The 16,904-nt window shown below is 41.1% G+C and overlaps 1 pseudogene; it reads left to right on the top strand.

The window, feature by feature from the left end:
* Positions 1-366: 366 nt before the first annotated feature.
* LOC123083281 (uncharacterized) lies at positions 367-1,541 on the top strand (annotated as a pseudogene).
* The last annotated feature ends 15,363 nt before the right edge of the window (positions 1,542-16,904 follow it).

The raw sequence follows: 16,904 nt of genomic DNA, 5'->3' as shown, positions 1-16,904 counted from the left end.
GTTTATTAGAAATGCTGTGATTTTTGCACAAAACTAGAGACCAGGCGGTTTTCTGCAAACCTTGCCCCAAATGTGGTGGTTTTCTGCAATTAACTCGACAAAAGGAGATGTAAAGGAAGTGTATGGAGTATATGTTTTTTGTACAACAGAGAGATTGTTTGCGATTTTGTTAAAAAAAATTAGAGAAACTTGCTTCGTTTTTCTTGATGCGTGAAAGGATACATAAAAATGTGAGCACGAGCAGAAAGGGGAAGGCGTATTTTTCACCTTGAAGCAGATGATGTACGTTTTCCTACAGCAGAAACGGGAAACCAGACCCCGAAGGACAGAGACAATCCCCTCTTCTACGTTCCACTCCACTCCACGATGGCGTCGACGGCGCCGCTCTTCCCCGATGCGCCTCCGGCTCGACCCTGCCCTGATGCCCTGCCGACGGCACCCTGCCCCGGTGCACCTCCGACGGCTGAGGCGCAGGCGACCCTCCCGGAGCACCTCACGGAGGAGATCCTCCTCCGCCTCCCCACGGCCGCCGACCTCGCCCGCGTCTCCGTGGCCGGCCCCTTCCTCCGCCGCATCATCGCAGACCATTCCTTCCTCCGTCGCTTTCGCACCCTCCACCCGCCGCCTCTCCTGGGCATACTACTCCCGACCTCCTTCCTCCCAGCCCAGCCGCCCCACCCCTCGGCCGCCGCCGCACGAGCCCTTGCCGGCACCGACTTCTCCTACTCCTTCCTCCCCTCCCGCGAGCATCCCTGGATTCGTTGCAACTTCCGCGATGGCCGCGCCCTCCTCTGCGTCCACCAGCACGACCTTTTCATGTTCAGGGATATCGCCGTTTGTGACCCGATGCATCGGCGCTACCTCCCGTCCCTTGGTACCGGCCCGATCTAGTGGATCATTGCGAGGCTTTCCTTGCTCCTACCGGCGGGGACGAGGGCACTGACATTGCTGCCGACGCTCCATTCAGATTCAGGGTCATGTGCTTGGCCAAATACCAGACCCAGCTGGTTCTGTTCGCCTTCTCTTCGTCCGGCCCCGGTGCCGGACAATGGCACACCGTCACATTTGATGGTTGGCGCTCTCTGGTTGCAGGAATTACCGACGGCGACGACGCTGGATCCTCCATTGATTTCCAAAACCGCTACTACGCGCACGGATGCTTCTGCTGGCCGATACCTCAGATCAACAAGTTGCTCATGCTCCACATGGGTACGATGGAGTTCTCCTCCGTCAATCTCCCGCATAGTCCCTGGAATAATTGCCAGATGGCCTTTGTGGAGGCAAGGGAAGGGAGGCTTGGGATGTTTACTCTCAACTTCAATCCCGAAAACTATGCATATTACCTCTGGTATACCATTTTGCGAAGCAGTGGGGAAGGCACCGGGCAGTGGGAAATGGATAACAGACTCACGTTGCCTGATGATGATTATCACTTTAAAATCCTTGGTGTAGCTGGGGGATACTTACTCCTACAGGCATTTACAAAACAGATGCGCTAGTCACTACGGAGGGGTGTCCAAGTTATATTTTGCACATTTTAATCCTCAGTCACTTTTTGGTGTTTAGATGATATTCTAATTGTTCATTTATAGATAGAGTATGCAAATGGAAAGATATGAAACTGATGAAAGCAAGAAAAACATATTCTTTCTCATGTTGTGATGTTCTCATTTGAGACTGTCATGCAGATAAAAGAATCTCCAAAGCAGCATCATTTTCCCCACTAAATTGCTTTAGTAAACTGGATGTGTACATAAATTGGCTATATTTACTCGAGTTATTTGTGTGTCTGCAAACCTATTTGAATTTTTTGTAGTTACTTCTTAAATCTGTCCATCAAAAATGTTTTATTCAGATAGTTTTGGAACTGAACATATAGTTTATTTATTATTAGGTTATGTCGTACATCAAAAATGGCATCTAATTCCAGTTTAACTTGGTAGTTGTTAACCGCATCAGGCCCTTGTCCTGAAAATGCTCATGTTATTCCGGATCTATTGCATTGAATAGTATCTCTTTTATAAGATAGCATGCTGAATTTAAGTTTTGGTGCTGTGAATCAGAAAAGTGGCTGGTCCTATTATGGGAGAAAGCGTTACAACATTTGCATCCAACTAATCATGCTGGTTGATGTTTAAACGTACTTGTGTTTTTCATCTCATATGTACTTGTGGTACTGTTCGTACTTCGACCATACAATTTGGATGTGTGCTGTCTAGCATTAGGGCAAAAAACTACAATATTTCCATCATTATATTCACTCCGACTTCTGTGTTTGAAACCATCAAATGGCAATTCGTGTATTGCAACTGATCCCCTCTTTCAATGCTGCGAACACCATGCCATGGACTTAGGCAAGGACAGCTGAGACACCCACTACCATCATATATGCTGGGAAGCGCTTAAACCGGTGTGGACCACTCTTTCATGTGCAACTAATGTGTCAGTTTTTCTAGAATGTGAAGGAAAATCAGTCCCTTGGCACACAGCCTTTTCTGTGTCCATAGAATCCAATTTGACACTGTTATAGGTGATTAATTTGAAGTTATGCACTTGAGCAGCAACCACCTCCATCGTTAATTAGCTTGGTAAGAAAATTTTGAAAACATGCTTGCTGCACATATTTGGTGAGGGTTACGTTCTGATTTTCCTTCAGTATAGCCTGTGTAGCTATGCTGTGTGACAAACTTGGTCCAGTAATCAACATGTGTGTATTTGGTCCTTCTGAAATCATGCACATGTATATCCGTACCAAACAAGCTTTCATCTGTCAGCATAACATTGCCCGATCTCGTCTACGCCTATTGTTCTTGAATATGATGTTGTTGCGTTCCATATGGGATTATTTTGTGTGAGGCAGGCTGCAAGGAAGAATGGATAACACATACATACATGAAGCAATTCAGGGGCTCTGTTTTGACTTGTTTGGCCTCGATGTGTCTCATTTCATTCATCCTCATCCTCATCCTCATCTTCAAATAAACTCTTTATTTGTTGGATTTAGTTAACTAACTAATGTCTGGTGGTCTGATGCCAACATAAAAAAAGCTCATATCTGCCTATAGGAGTATGAAATACTGTTCTATTAAGTAGGAGTGCTATCTGCTGTCAAAAAAAAATAGGAGGGGTACTATCTTATCGATGTCACAATTTATTGCAGGCTTACTCTGGCTGCTGGCGCTTGTCATTGCAACGGCGGAAGTAAGGAAGACACATCCGGACAGTTTGACTAATTGGCTTGTCTGGTCTCCAGTCTGTGTCTGATGACTAGCTGGCTGGCATTGCATCGTCGGTTGGTAGTTTCTCAAGCGAGTGTTAATTGCAATATGCATGTTTCCTTCCAGTTACGACATTTATTTGGACCTGATGGAATATGTATGTATGTATGTATGTATGTATGTATGTATGTATCCTGCGTATCATGTTAATTCTTTATATCTAGTATGGATGATACAAGCGTGCGTAGTGTGCCCTATGCTTACTTTGGATGTCCTATTTCAATCTAGCACATCACTGGAGACAACAGTTAGTAGTCTCTATATCTAGTACTACACAAAGCACAACCATTTATGTCCATAGCATCCAAATTGATATTGTAGGGCATTAGCTGTATATTAAAATTTCTCCATTTCTGATGTAAAATGTCTGTTCTTGAACTGCGGTACATGGTTAATTGCTTGATTAGGCATGTTTGTACATATTTGCCTATTTAGTCGGTCAATAAGAAGATAGGGAAATGTCGTGAATATTTGGTTCACCCAACTGATTGGCATTAATGGATGTAGGCACTTTTGGGATTCTAACTTGATTCCCATTCCAAAGATCAGCGTAAAACTGAAAATACTTGCATACTTCCGCCGCTCCAAAATATTTGAAGTTCTAGCTTTGTCTCAAGTCAAACTTCCTCAAGTTTGGCCAAGTTTGGAATCTTTTTTAATAATGTCTGCAACATCAAGTATATTTGATTTCCAAAAGTGATTCCTCTACATGTACCCTGGCCTTGTAATAACACCGTGAAGTAATACAAAATACAACAGGCACACAATCGACAGTTTTCGCATGTCGGTTGTTTCCAACTAGCTAGAATCGCCGAGAGTGCACAGGTTAGCTAGGTAGCCATCGGCAAGTAGTACACATGCAAGAAAAAATAATCTGCCTGGCGTGAGCTAGCTTTGTATGGACGACTCAATCAGCTTCCATCGATTCATCAAGTGCCCGGTTGTTGCTTCCGCCGAGAAGTAGATCGACAAGATCAGCAATGAGCGGCGGTGTAGCGCTAGTGCAAACAGTCAGTTCCCTCTAATATCTTAAGTGGGACCATGCTAACTAAAGAGGATGTTTGATAAATAAAAGTTCCATCCCAGTTCCCATCTAAATATGCGGTGAGACAAACGGATGGTTATATATTGAGCACAACACCAGAGAAACTTACATGGAAACAAAATCATGTCGTAAGTATGACAACAGGTTACAAAACCCATGACACTACTATTCTTGACGGTGCAACGGCGGACCTATGTTTATGTGCTCGGTATAAGACTCATGCCTAGGTGTTGAGGCTCAAAGCCTAGCTCATGTGTCCACTGTTGTATAGCTATCATCGCCCCTGGAGGCACAAAGAAATTATACAAGTCGCTCGTTAAAGATTCTCCGGCGCCATGTAGATGTTGGCGCCGCCTCCTTGCAGCGCCTTCTTCTTCTTCCTTGCTGCCTCGCACAGCTCTCTCTTCTCTCTTCTATGGTTTCTCTCACACACCATGAAGAAAATACAAACACACACATACACCAAGGGAGAAGGCCAGTTGCTGCTTTGCCAAGAGGCACCGTTCTATCGTGAAAAGTAGAGGCTACATATTTTCTGTTCCCTCACGGCCAGACTTTTCTCATTCACTTATTCAACTTAAATAGCTAAGGGCATATACATTGGTGCTATCTTAAGAGTACCACGTAGGATAAATGATGAGCTGAAGGAGAGGGAACTAAGAGAAGACAAGAAATGATGTTTTAGCACAATATATCTCACCACGTTTTTAAGAATGGCTAATTATTAAAGATAAGGCTAATAAATGAACCCATTATACATGCTCTAAGTACAAGACTCACCCACGCATTAGCCAAGCCAGCCGCCAGTTTCGCAGCCGCTAACCCCCACTAGCCGGGATGCACTAGGCCACTAATCACAACCAACTCTATCTACATGCACACGCTGTCATCCACTCCTATTCATCTGGTAACAAACTCACATGAAGCTAGCTAGCTAACAATAACATGCTGCGAACCCATCCATGCACGTCAACACGACCAGAACTTGGCACGTCACCTGAATCGACTTGACTATACTTTAGCCGGACGCACGTCAGCTTTCATCGGGCCTTGCCGCTTCCCACGGCATCACCGCTGTATCGCAGGGCACCATCGGCATCTCACAATGCTCGCCGCATCACACGGCAGCCCCACATCTCGCCTACTTCGCGCGCACGGCTGAAGATTCACTCGACACTTGATAACCTAGACTAAACTACATGCAAATACATGAAATCAAGATTAATGCTAACAACAGAGTTGGACCTTGATAAGTGCCACACGTGTGGTACGAAACTCCGAATATTTTTTATGGCAAGTTTACTGACGCGAGGATGACAACTTTGGTTGTCAAGTATGACAACTTCTTTTCAGATGGCATTTTTTTTTGGGAATGACAACTTTAGTTTAAAAATGTCAGGCCGGAGTGCTTCATTCCGCACGTGTGGCACTTAACAATTGGGAAGCCCCGAACAAAAAGCACGAAGCCAAAGTGGTGCATCAACGTGGTCGATGAAGGCTGCCGGATCATGGAGCCGCCAGTGCCACCAACAACAGTTATATCATGGCGCCCTCAACGCTAGCAGCACGGACAGCAGCATGGAGCCTAGGCGAACACTGGGAAATTTTCTAGCGGACAGACTTGTCGCATTGACCTTCGAGGGCATGTGGACGGAGAACGAGCCCTCCTGCGAACTGAAGCCGGTGTCCCTGTGAGCATTAAAGGTACAGTCAAAACAGAATGTCCAAGCATACCAGTTCCTTCTAATATCTTAATTTGTATTGTCACACGATGGAAATTAAATTGTACATATGATGCCTAGATCATCAGGATGATGTTTGGTAGTTTAAGGCTAGATAAAAGGACTGATATACATTAAAAACATGAATGAAAACGGTAAAATATGGGAGGGTATATATTGAGCAAAACAACACCAAAGAAACTTGGAAAGCATGTAGCAAGTATGACTCGAAGTAACATGGAGCATGTGGTAGATAAAGGCTAGATAAAAGTAACAAGTACAACGCATGAGATGTTTTGCCAATTAGATTATTATTTTTTAACGCAAGAGCCTATACATGCCATTCACACTATAGAAATGTTTTTTATAAAGGGGCGTTTTATTGACACAAAATGGAGCATCAAGAATAAACACAATGAGCACACACCTGACCTCTGCATAGCCAGGATCCACACAGCCATCACGAACTCATGCACACACAAAATACGCTACCAAATAGCAAAGTCATATAAGACCAAAGCTATGCATAGGCGAGAAAATAAAACAAAGCAATCATCTCCATGATCGGCAAACTACAACAATGACCATATTCGCACCGACAATTACATAACACCATAACGGCTACAAGGTTCTTCAACACCAACGGCTTCATCGATGCTCAAGCGCCACCATCATCGAATCCTACTACCGAAGGCCAGAATCTTGGTTTTCACCTTGAAAACCCAATCTGAGCTTATCTGAGCAATGTCTTCAACAAGGTAACAACGCAAAAACATCGCCAGTGCTAGGTATCACCAACTTGGATCAGACCTAGGCTTTCACCCCATAGCTCGATAACAGATGCTCAAGTAGCACCACCATCAATGTCACTGATGTCTGCTTCTCTTGTCCACGATCCCAACAGTTAAATGCGATGTGTGTCCGCCACCGCTGCATAACCATTCCTCTACATCAAGCCGTTTTCTATAGTTTGCATTCCCTGCTGAAGTCAACCACTGGATCTTAAGAGCAATCCTCACGAAGACCATTCAGTGGCCCTTGCAATCCCCAGTAAATTGGCCATCGCATGTCGGAGTAGTCAACAACGATGTAGCTATATGGCCGGCCACCGCGTTAGCATGCAGCTGCCATGCTACGGACTAGAAACATAGTGCACCCATTGACCCATAGACAACAAGCCGTTTCAGGCTTGAAGCAAGGGCCGCAGGAGCATCGCGCCGCATCTACAGCCATGCCACAAATGAGCTCGGCCTTGCATCCGCCAACAATGAACTGCAGTCAGCCGCGTCGTTATCAGCACGAGGAGACACGTCCACGGCTAGCCAAACTGAGAGCAGCGATGCAATAGGAAAACCATGAAGCCAAATCAGAGGAGGGAGGGGGAGGGAGGCGTAGTGGGGAGGCACGGCGTCGCCGGCCAACCGGCCATGGTGTCCGCCGCCGACAATGGCAAGGAGGACTAATGAAGGAGGAGGAAGAGTTTGCTGGCGGTTGGAAATTTTAGTTCATGCAACGAGAACTGAACCTGTACCCTTTGGGCATGGTTTACCTTTTTCTTTGGTGCTGGCCTACTTTACCTTTGCGTGCAATGTCCAATAGGAGAGAAACTTGGAACAATGATTTGGTTATGTATTCCCTGGCCTATGTAGTTTTGTTTTGTTTTATGTTACTTCTGTGGATGTCGCGGGTGAGATGCCCTCCCAAGCAGGGCCGGTCCTGAGATTTTGGGGGCCCGGGGTGAAACTAAAACTCGGGGCCCTTAATATAGACGTCATAATAATAACAATGAAATATCATCAATAACACTTAAACAAATTAAAAATAAGTATGTGAATAAAATAATTTATACATATTAGCTTCAAATTTTCTTTGAACAAATCCTGATGCTAAGTCACTTATGATGGGCTCAATGTCAATCTCCAATAATTTCTCCTTGATGCATAATCATAGTATAAATATCTTCCTGTTTCATCTACATGGCATTCCATTCTTTTCCCTCTCTCATAGGCCCTTTCTCAATTAAGATGTCTCTTGCTTTATTATCAATATTATATTAATTTCTTGAATGATAAATATCGTGAGTATGAATAGGTTATTCATCAACACTAGCAAATTGTGCATGTGCTCCAATGAGTTACCTACATTCTCGGAGCCACTTACATTGTTACCATGGATGTTGGTGTCAACATTTTCTTCTGCTGATCATATTCTAAATTTCCAATAGGTTACTGCTCTTCCTTTATGGCAACCATTATTACTCTTGAGAAATTTCTTCATATCTCTGTGTTGTGATTGTACCAATTTATCCACAGCCTTCTTACTATTCCTTTTAGCGCTACCCGATGCATACATCCTGTTTCTGGACGACATGATAACACACAATGCTGAAAACAAAAAAAAAATTGTTGCATCAGTTGTTGAACAGGACCGACTTAGTCATCAAGGAATGGCAATATGATATACCTGATGATTGATTTGGTGGTAAGTGTTAGTGCGTGTGCCGGCACAAAATTACAAGTTGGGGTCCCTAGAACTAAAATCAGTGGAGAACTAGATTAGATGTGTTCCTAACTGCCTATACAGAGTTACATAGGGGTGCCCTAAGAACTGAAATCAGCAGCTAATTAGGTAGGAAATTACCAGGACATGGGAGGGATTAGGCGGCTACGAGTACGAACGTTGGGCGTCGACGGCTGAGGGCTTAAATACCTGCGCCTGCTCGGTTGCCATGATGGAATTGGAAAGGCTCGCGTCATTCGCTCCTTTTTTCACGGGAAGGACTCGCTCCCGACTGATCGTGATTGTTTTTGAGAAATTCACGGCTGATCATGATGAAATAACAAACAATCAACCATTTAGCTACAAAAAATGTCAGCTGCCTTTTCATTTTGTTTTCAATCGATTTTCTGTTCATTGAATGTGCTTTGAGATCTCTGTTGTTTTCATTTTTTTTCCGTTTAATTTTGTTGTGGGCTGTGTGGAATCGATTGACCCCTATTTTGGGCCAGTCGAATTGCTTTCTGGGCTTGTTTTTGTTCTTCTAGGTTGCGTTTTTCTTTTTCCTGTTTTCCTCTTCTGTATTGGTTAATTTTTTGGGGGCTTTGGCTGAGTGTAATTATATACATATATATACTATATAATATGTGCCAAAATTTCATCATTATATGATTATTTTTGCATATTACGATAAAGTATAATTTTGGTGCAAAGTTGTGCGCAAGTTTTTTTTAATTTCTCTCTTGTTAAAGAAAATACCAACGCCCCTAAATCATTATTTTGATATTGTTTGGCACTTCATTTTCATTCTACTTTAAGGTTAAGTAACAATGCCACTATTCATTTGTTCTTAGATTTTGTATTTGCAAAGGTTCCACTTTTATATGCTTATTCTTGCATATTTTTAAACAACGCAATTGTTATTTATATTTTGTGCAAATTTTGTCAGTGTTTGTTTTAGATTCTTTTTCTCAGATTTTTTCTTCTTAAACGGTAATAACAATGCACATATTCATTCTTTCTTTTGTGAGTATTTTTGTTTTCTTTTTATTCTAGTTTTCTTTTCCAACGTGCTTTTTCTTTTTCTTTTTTCCTTTTATTAGCTATTTCTTTTTCTTGTGGGTTTTAGCTGTTGTTTTTTATTTATTGTTTTTTTTTGAGTTATCTTTTTTCTTTATGTGTTTTTTTGGATGTTGAGTGTGTGTAAATATGTGCACACAAGTACTACATTTATACATTATACTAGAGTATGGAAATTTCACTACTATATGTTTCTTCTTACCTATTATAAAAAGTGCAAATTTTGTACTAATCATGAAGAAATTTTAGTTTTAAGTTTTTTATTCCAATTTCTCTCTTTTTAAGGGTAATACCAATGACACTAATGCATTCCTTCTCTGAAACTTTTTTTATGTAAATTCTACTAGTATATGTTAGTTCTTGCATAGCTATAAAAACTGCAATTTATGTGTAACTTATGTGCAAATTTTATCATGATTTATTTTTCATTCCTTTCTTCTTAAAGGGTGGTACCAATGCCACTACTTCATTCTTTTTTAAAAAATATTATATTTTTGTGTGTTTAAATAAGTATACACGCAAGTAGTATACAACATGTGTGTAAATTATAGTAGAGTGTGAAATTGCAATATTATATGTTCGCTGTTTGCATATTGCTAAAAGTGCAATTTCAGTGCAAACTTGTGTGTATTTTTTTTTCTCTTTTTATTTTTTCTAAAAGGGGTTCATTATTCCCTAGAAAACTTTACTATTTTGATTTTGTTTTAGTTTTTTTTCATTTTGTTTATTCTTAAAGGGTTTCATTCTTCCATAGAAAACTTTATTATTTCGTTTTTGTTTTTATTTTTATTTTATTTCCTTTTATTTCTTTAGAGGCAATACCAATATCATTACACTATTATATGTTTATTCATGCATATTATAAAAATGCAATTTATGTATAAACTGCGTGCAAATTTTGTCACTTTTTTGTATTCTTCTTGAAAGGGAATACTAGTGCCACTAATTAAAAGCAATTTATGTATAAACTGCATGCATGTACCTGCGGCCAAGGCAAACATTGTCACCCACACGGTGAATCCTACGTAAGAAAGAAAGTGACCGACCCAGAGGATTAATCAGTCGAGTGACACGTAGCCAGAGCCAAAAATCAACCCCTAGGTGGTGATCGGCCTGCTGCTTTTTGTGCTTGCACATCTGGGTGAAAGCGAAATCATTAATTGAGGAGTATTCCCTGCAAAGATCACTCCCACCTTTTCAGGTTGTGATAAGTGATGCGTTGGATGTGCACCACTTGTCCCAACCTGGGAGTTTTCTTTTTTTTCGTAGATCAGTTTATTCAAAATGTTTTATCTCTTAAACCGCAAGTCCAAATCTCAAACTGTTTTCACTGTTGGATTCCTCGCATTGAGATCTTCAAGACTAGATCCCATGTTGATAGGTTTTGATGAAATTTTTGCCGTTGGAGCATGGCTTTTTCCCTTTCTGAAATAGGCACGGCCATGCCTCTCGCAAAAGCACAACCGTGCCTCGGGCAGCAGCAAAAGCGTGCCTCTCATGGAAGGAACAAAAACAAAAAATGCATGTTTTTTCATTTTTCGAGAGCCACAGCTGTGCATCTCGCGAAAGCACAACTATGCCTCTGACGAAGCAAAATTGTTCTTCTTGCGGAAGAAAAAAAAAAGAAAACACATTCTTTTACGTTTCCGAGAGGAATGGCCATGCCTCTCGCAAAAGCAAAACCGTGCCTCTCGCCGAAGCAAAACCGTGCCTCTTGGGGAAGAAAGAAAAAACAGAAAACATATTTTTTCCCGTTTTTGAGAGGCACAGTCGTGCCTCTCATGGAAGTAAACCGTGCCTTTCGCAGAAACAAAAAAATGCGTTGGCCCGATAAGCTCAAAAGTTTTCACGAATAAGCAGCTCATTCCACTCACCTGTGATTAGATCGATAAGCTCATCTACCTTGGAGAGGACACAGTTTCCCGGCACGACGAGCCAGGGTGCTCCCATGTCAAACCAAGTGTGTGGTTTAGTGCCAAGCATCGTGTAGAACAAGCGCCAAACTCACTTTTTCTAAATGAACTCCGAGATCACTTCATTATTTGGCGGATGGTCTCCACCTCTGTTTAGTGGATGCCATTTGGGAGGCCCATCCGGCGACAACTCCCATCAAAGTGATTTTTTTAGCTTTCTTCCTTTTCAATACTAGTCATCAACCCATGCTGCAGCACGGGCTAGTTACTTACAATAGTGCAGAACCGGTCTTTAGTGCCGGTTCGTCATGGCCTTTAGTGCCGGTTCGCGAACCGGCACTAAAAAGTGGGGACTAAAGCCCCCCCCCCCCTTTAGTACCGGTTCGTCACGAACCGGCGCTAAAGTGCAAACACGTGGCACGAGCCAGGCCCGGGTGCGCGTAGGGCTTTAGTACCGGTTGGTAACACCAACCGGTACTAAATGCTTTTTTTCCCTTTAATTTTGTGTTTGCAATTTAATTTAGTGATTGTTTTACATTATAATGAGTTGTTAAATCATTAGGTGAAAGTACCGCGGATTAGTTTTGACTGGATGCATTTTGGATCTAGCTAGCTAAGTGATCAAGTATATGCCATATCCATATTATACTTGATCACCTAATTAGGTGATCAAGTATAATATATATGGATATGGCATATATATACTTGATCACTTAGGTAGGATCCATCCAGCTGAGACTAATATGTGGTTTCTTTCATTAATATAATAACTCATCATCATCATCATATTAATATAAAAACTCTTTGCATCGTATCATCAACATGAGTATATATATACTCTAGCTAGCTAGCTAAAAATCATCGTAATCATCATTATCACTATTTAATCATCATAGTCATTACCGCTATCTACTCACCACCAACAGTAGCTTAAAGAAGAAACATTCACTTGTACCAGAACCAAAAATATCATCGAGTTCAACATGATTGTCATGATATTATAAGCGTTCATATATAACACCACAAAAGCAAATCACTCTTTGAGATTAAGTTCAAAATAAAGAACACGGACATGAAAGGACAAGTACTAAGAGCAGCATGAACTAGCTAAATCACTCATGCTACTCTCTCTCTCTCTGGTAAAATAGCATAGAACATATATAGCTCTCCTGATTCATCAAACTGAAGCATGCAGATGAACATGTCTCCTAATCATGGGTTGCACTTCTCATTGCTGCCCCCTAGTACTTCTCTGCGATCGTTAACAGTTTTCCTCCAATCTTTCGCTATTAAGCATTCATCGCTTCTAGAAATCCTGAATGCATCCATGTGTAATGCAGGATATCTTGGCCGTAAGCTAAAAATTAACATGCGACCTTTAGTCTCGATCCCCTGAGGCACAACTGTCATCGGGAGTCCCTGTTGAAGAACATCGTATAGTACTTAATTAATATACTTACCAATGAAAGTTTAGCAAAAGAAATATGTATGCAAAAGATGCACTGAGGACAAATAGTAAAAATCTTACCATCATTACTAAATAGATGTGACCGTAGTTCAATACCATCACTATTGGTCGCATGTTTTAAGTACTAACATTTCTAAGTGCAGGAAGAAAATTTGTCTTGACAGTATGAAGATCCTCAAGCCCTGAAACATAATGACTTATCTTCTTGCAGTTTAGTTCATCTCCGGGACAATAGTAGGTCCTGTCTACCAAGCGCCGGACATGTTTGCTTGAATGGAAATAAGCTGTCAATAAAAATTAGTTTTCAATTATTTTTTAATAAGCAATATCAAAGACAAAAATATAGCTGAGAAGAACTCACATAATGGTAGAACTGGAGGCGTCTGCACATCGACCCATATGTCTCTATTACCTTCAATATCATCTTCCGGACGAATATCAAAGGTGATAACCATACCAGGCTCAAATGCATAAGCCTTGCATAGTGCTTGCCAAGTTTTGCATTCAAAATAGGTGTACGTGTGTGCATTGTATACTTTGACGTTGAAAGTATAACCATGCTCAGTTTTCAGGTAAACTCTCTTTACCTCCATAGTTTCCATATCATTGAAACATATCTTATCCAAGACAAAAATTCTTGCATGGCAGGGGATGCGCTAGTAGAATAGTGAAAATTAAAAATTATAAGTCAGGCAAATGAAGCATATATAAGTCATGCTTAATTACGAAAAACAGACTTGTCGTTGTGACTTACTGTATCGAATTCGAAGGTCTCATCGAGTTTGATGCTGAATCGCCTATCATCAACAAGGAAATTTCTGTCGCACTGGCCGCGCTGGTCTTCACAGTATTCACACATAATGAAATTTTTTCCGTCGTCAGACGACATTTCCTATGTTCATATAGGCAAAACATTAAACACTTACTAATTCAATTAATTCAACTACTTCTATTAATTCAACTAAGCATTTACTAAAAATAAACTAGTTATATTAGTTCAAATAATCTCATATACCTAAATTTTAATTAGTTCAAATAATCTCATATACCTAAAATTTCTTGCTAAAAATAAACTAGTTCTATTAATTCAACTAGTTCAACTAAGCATTTACTAAAAATAAACTAGTTATATTAATTCAACTAGTTCAACTAAGCATTTCTAAAAATAAACTAGTTATATTAATTCAACTAGTTCAAATAATCTCATATACCAAAATTTCTTACTAAAAATAAACTAGTTCTATTAATTCAACTAGTTCAAATAATCTCATATACATAAATTTTCTTAATTCAACTAGTTCAAATAATCTCATTAACATTTCTAACATTCTAAAAATAAACTAGTTATATTAATTAATTCATCTAAACAATAGAAAACAGAAAATAAGTAAAAAAATGTGTGTGTGTGTATGTACATGTGTGTACGTATAGTGTGTGTGTGTATGTGTGTATGCGTGCGGGCATACGGGCGGTCGGGGCGGCGGGGGCGGCGGGGGCGGCGACAAGACGGGCGGCGGCGACGACGTACGGGCGGCGGGGGCGCACGGCGACGACGGGGCCGACGACGACGGGCGGCGAGGGCGGCGGGGACGGCGACGACGTACGGAGGGGGCGGCGATCGACGGGCGGCTAGGGCGAGGGCACGGCGACGCGGCGGCGTCGGAGATCGATGTCGCGCGAGAGAAGTGGAACGAATTGGTCGACGATAACTGAATTTTCGTAAGTGCCATATATATTGGAGGGGTCTTTAGTACCGGTCGGAGCCACCAACCGGTACTAAAGGTCAATTTTGGCGAGGCCAAGCGGCGGGAAACTAGGGCTTTAATACCGGTTGGTGGCTCCAACCGGTACTAAAGGGCAACGCATTAGTACCGGTTGGAACCACCAACCGGTACTAATGGTCGTGCCCTCCCACCCGCACTGGCGCTATTTTTAGTCCCACCTCGCCGAGCAAAGGGCAGCCGCACTGGTTTATAAACCCAGCCGTGGCTGCCCTTTCGAACTCCTCTATATAGCGGCCTTCTGGGCCTAACTAGGGCGCGCTGCCCTGTGAGCCTTCTGGCCCTTCTGGGCTTGATTTTGCACACCCTAGGTCTGGCAAGCCCACCGGACAGCGCCCCAACAATTTTTCATATAATTTTTTTTCTTTTCTGCATTATTTATTTTCTTCTATTTATTTCTGAGTAGTTTTATATAATTTTTATATAGTTTTTTCTTTTCTGCTTTATTTATTTTTTCTATTTATTTCTGAGTAGTTTTTTTTGTTGTATTTAGTTTCTTTGTGAATATTTTTGCTTTATATAGTTTTTTTCTTTTCTGCATTATTTATTTGCTATTTATTGCTTTATATAGTTTCTTTTCAGAGTTTGTTTTGCTGTGATTTACTGTTTCACGGTCATTTAGCTCTCTGAACAAATTGGTAAATGACTAAAAAAACAGAAGTGCTCGTGTAACTGATGAGTTCTCGTCCGAAACCCTGATACTCGGAAAGACATTGTCCAGTTTGTACACGAAGTTTGTCCAGTTTTGGCCGTGACTCTGTCCACTCTTTCGCACATGCTATGCAGGTGAAATGATGATACCTTCAACATTTTCAGAGTTTGTTTTGTAGTGATTTTCATTTTCACGGTCATTTAGCTCTGATCTAAACAAATCGGTGACTGAATAACAGGAAATGATGTCAGAACGTGTTGGAAATTGATGACGTCGCTTCGAATGCTGCATAATGCCGGCTCAAAAAAAGTCTGGAGTTCAAATAAGTTAAAAAAATGAAGTGCCCGTATAACTGATGAGTTCACGTCCGAAACCGGTGAAGACTCATATTGAGTCCACAAATTAAACACATAGAGTTCAATGAAGACCAAATGCTTGTGATAGTTTAAAAAATAACATATTTAAATTGTGCATCTGAACGCAGAAAAAATACATTGATCAGTACCGCCTTTCAGCAAAAACGCGCTAGTACATATAAAAAATACATTGATCATCAATGATCTTTTTTATAGAATCTAAATTGTCAATAGGAATCTACCACCGATTTAAAAACCGGCGAAGACTCCTATTGCAGCCACAGATCGTACACATAGAGTTCAATGAAGACCAAATGCTTGTGATAGTTTGAGAAGTAACATATTTAAGGTGGTCAAATTCTTGCTAGGGGAGCGAGGTGGGACTAAAAATAGCCCCTGCCACAACCTCTTTAGTACCGGTTCGTGCCACGAACCGGTACTAAAGATGCTGGTGCCCGGCCAGCACCTTTAGTACCGGTTCGTGGCACGAACCGGTACTACAGATTCGCACTGAATCGGTACTAAAGGTCTCCTCCCGCGTAGTCATTTGAACCGGCACTAATGGACGCATTAGTGCCGGCTTATATGCAAACCGGTATTAATGTTTCTCATATTTGACCCTTTTTCTACTAGTGTTAGGGATACATGCAACAATAGAAGTAGTAATGTAATGTGGATATTGCTACATATTTTAAATTATAGGGAATTAGAAATCCATCTCTAGTATTAGTATTGCAAACATGCAAAAGTTTTTTTTCTTTGCATGAAAAAATATGCATAAGAAACATTACCAAAATACACATTGATTTATTGGGCGCCACCCTTCAGATGTTGGATACCTCGTGGAAATAGGTAAGTAAATCTTGGATCAAGATAAAACTGCTTGTGGCACGAAATTAGGGGGAATTAGCTTTAGAGATGTACTAATTAACCGATCGTGAAGTCTTCGACTCAAAAAAGCATGAAAACACCTTCTTATCATTTTTCAAAAATATAGTTTTTAAAATTAGACTATCTATCCAGCTTCTATATCCACTCTATAGCTTAGAACACCACACTTTGTTTTCATTACCAATACATCTAAAAACATTTGCATCTCCATTTGAAACACGAT

The sequence above is a fragment of the Triticum aestivum genome, chromosome 4A (assembly GCF_018294505.1).
Source record: "Triticum aestivum cultivar Chinese Spring chromosome 4A, IWGSC CS RefSeq v2.1, whole genome shotgun sequence".
Taxonomy (NCBI): domain Eukaryota; kingdom Viridiplantae; phylum Streptophyta; class Magnoliopsida; order Poales; family Poaceae; genus Triticum; species Triticum aestivum.
The sequence above is the reverse complement of the archived record's forward strand: the minus strand, read 5'-3'. Positions and strand labels throughout refer to the sequence as shown.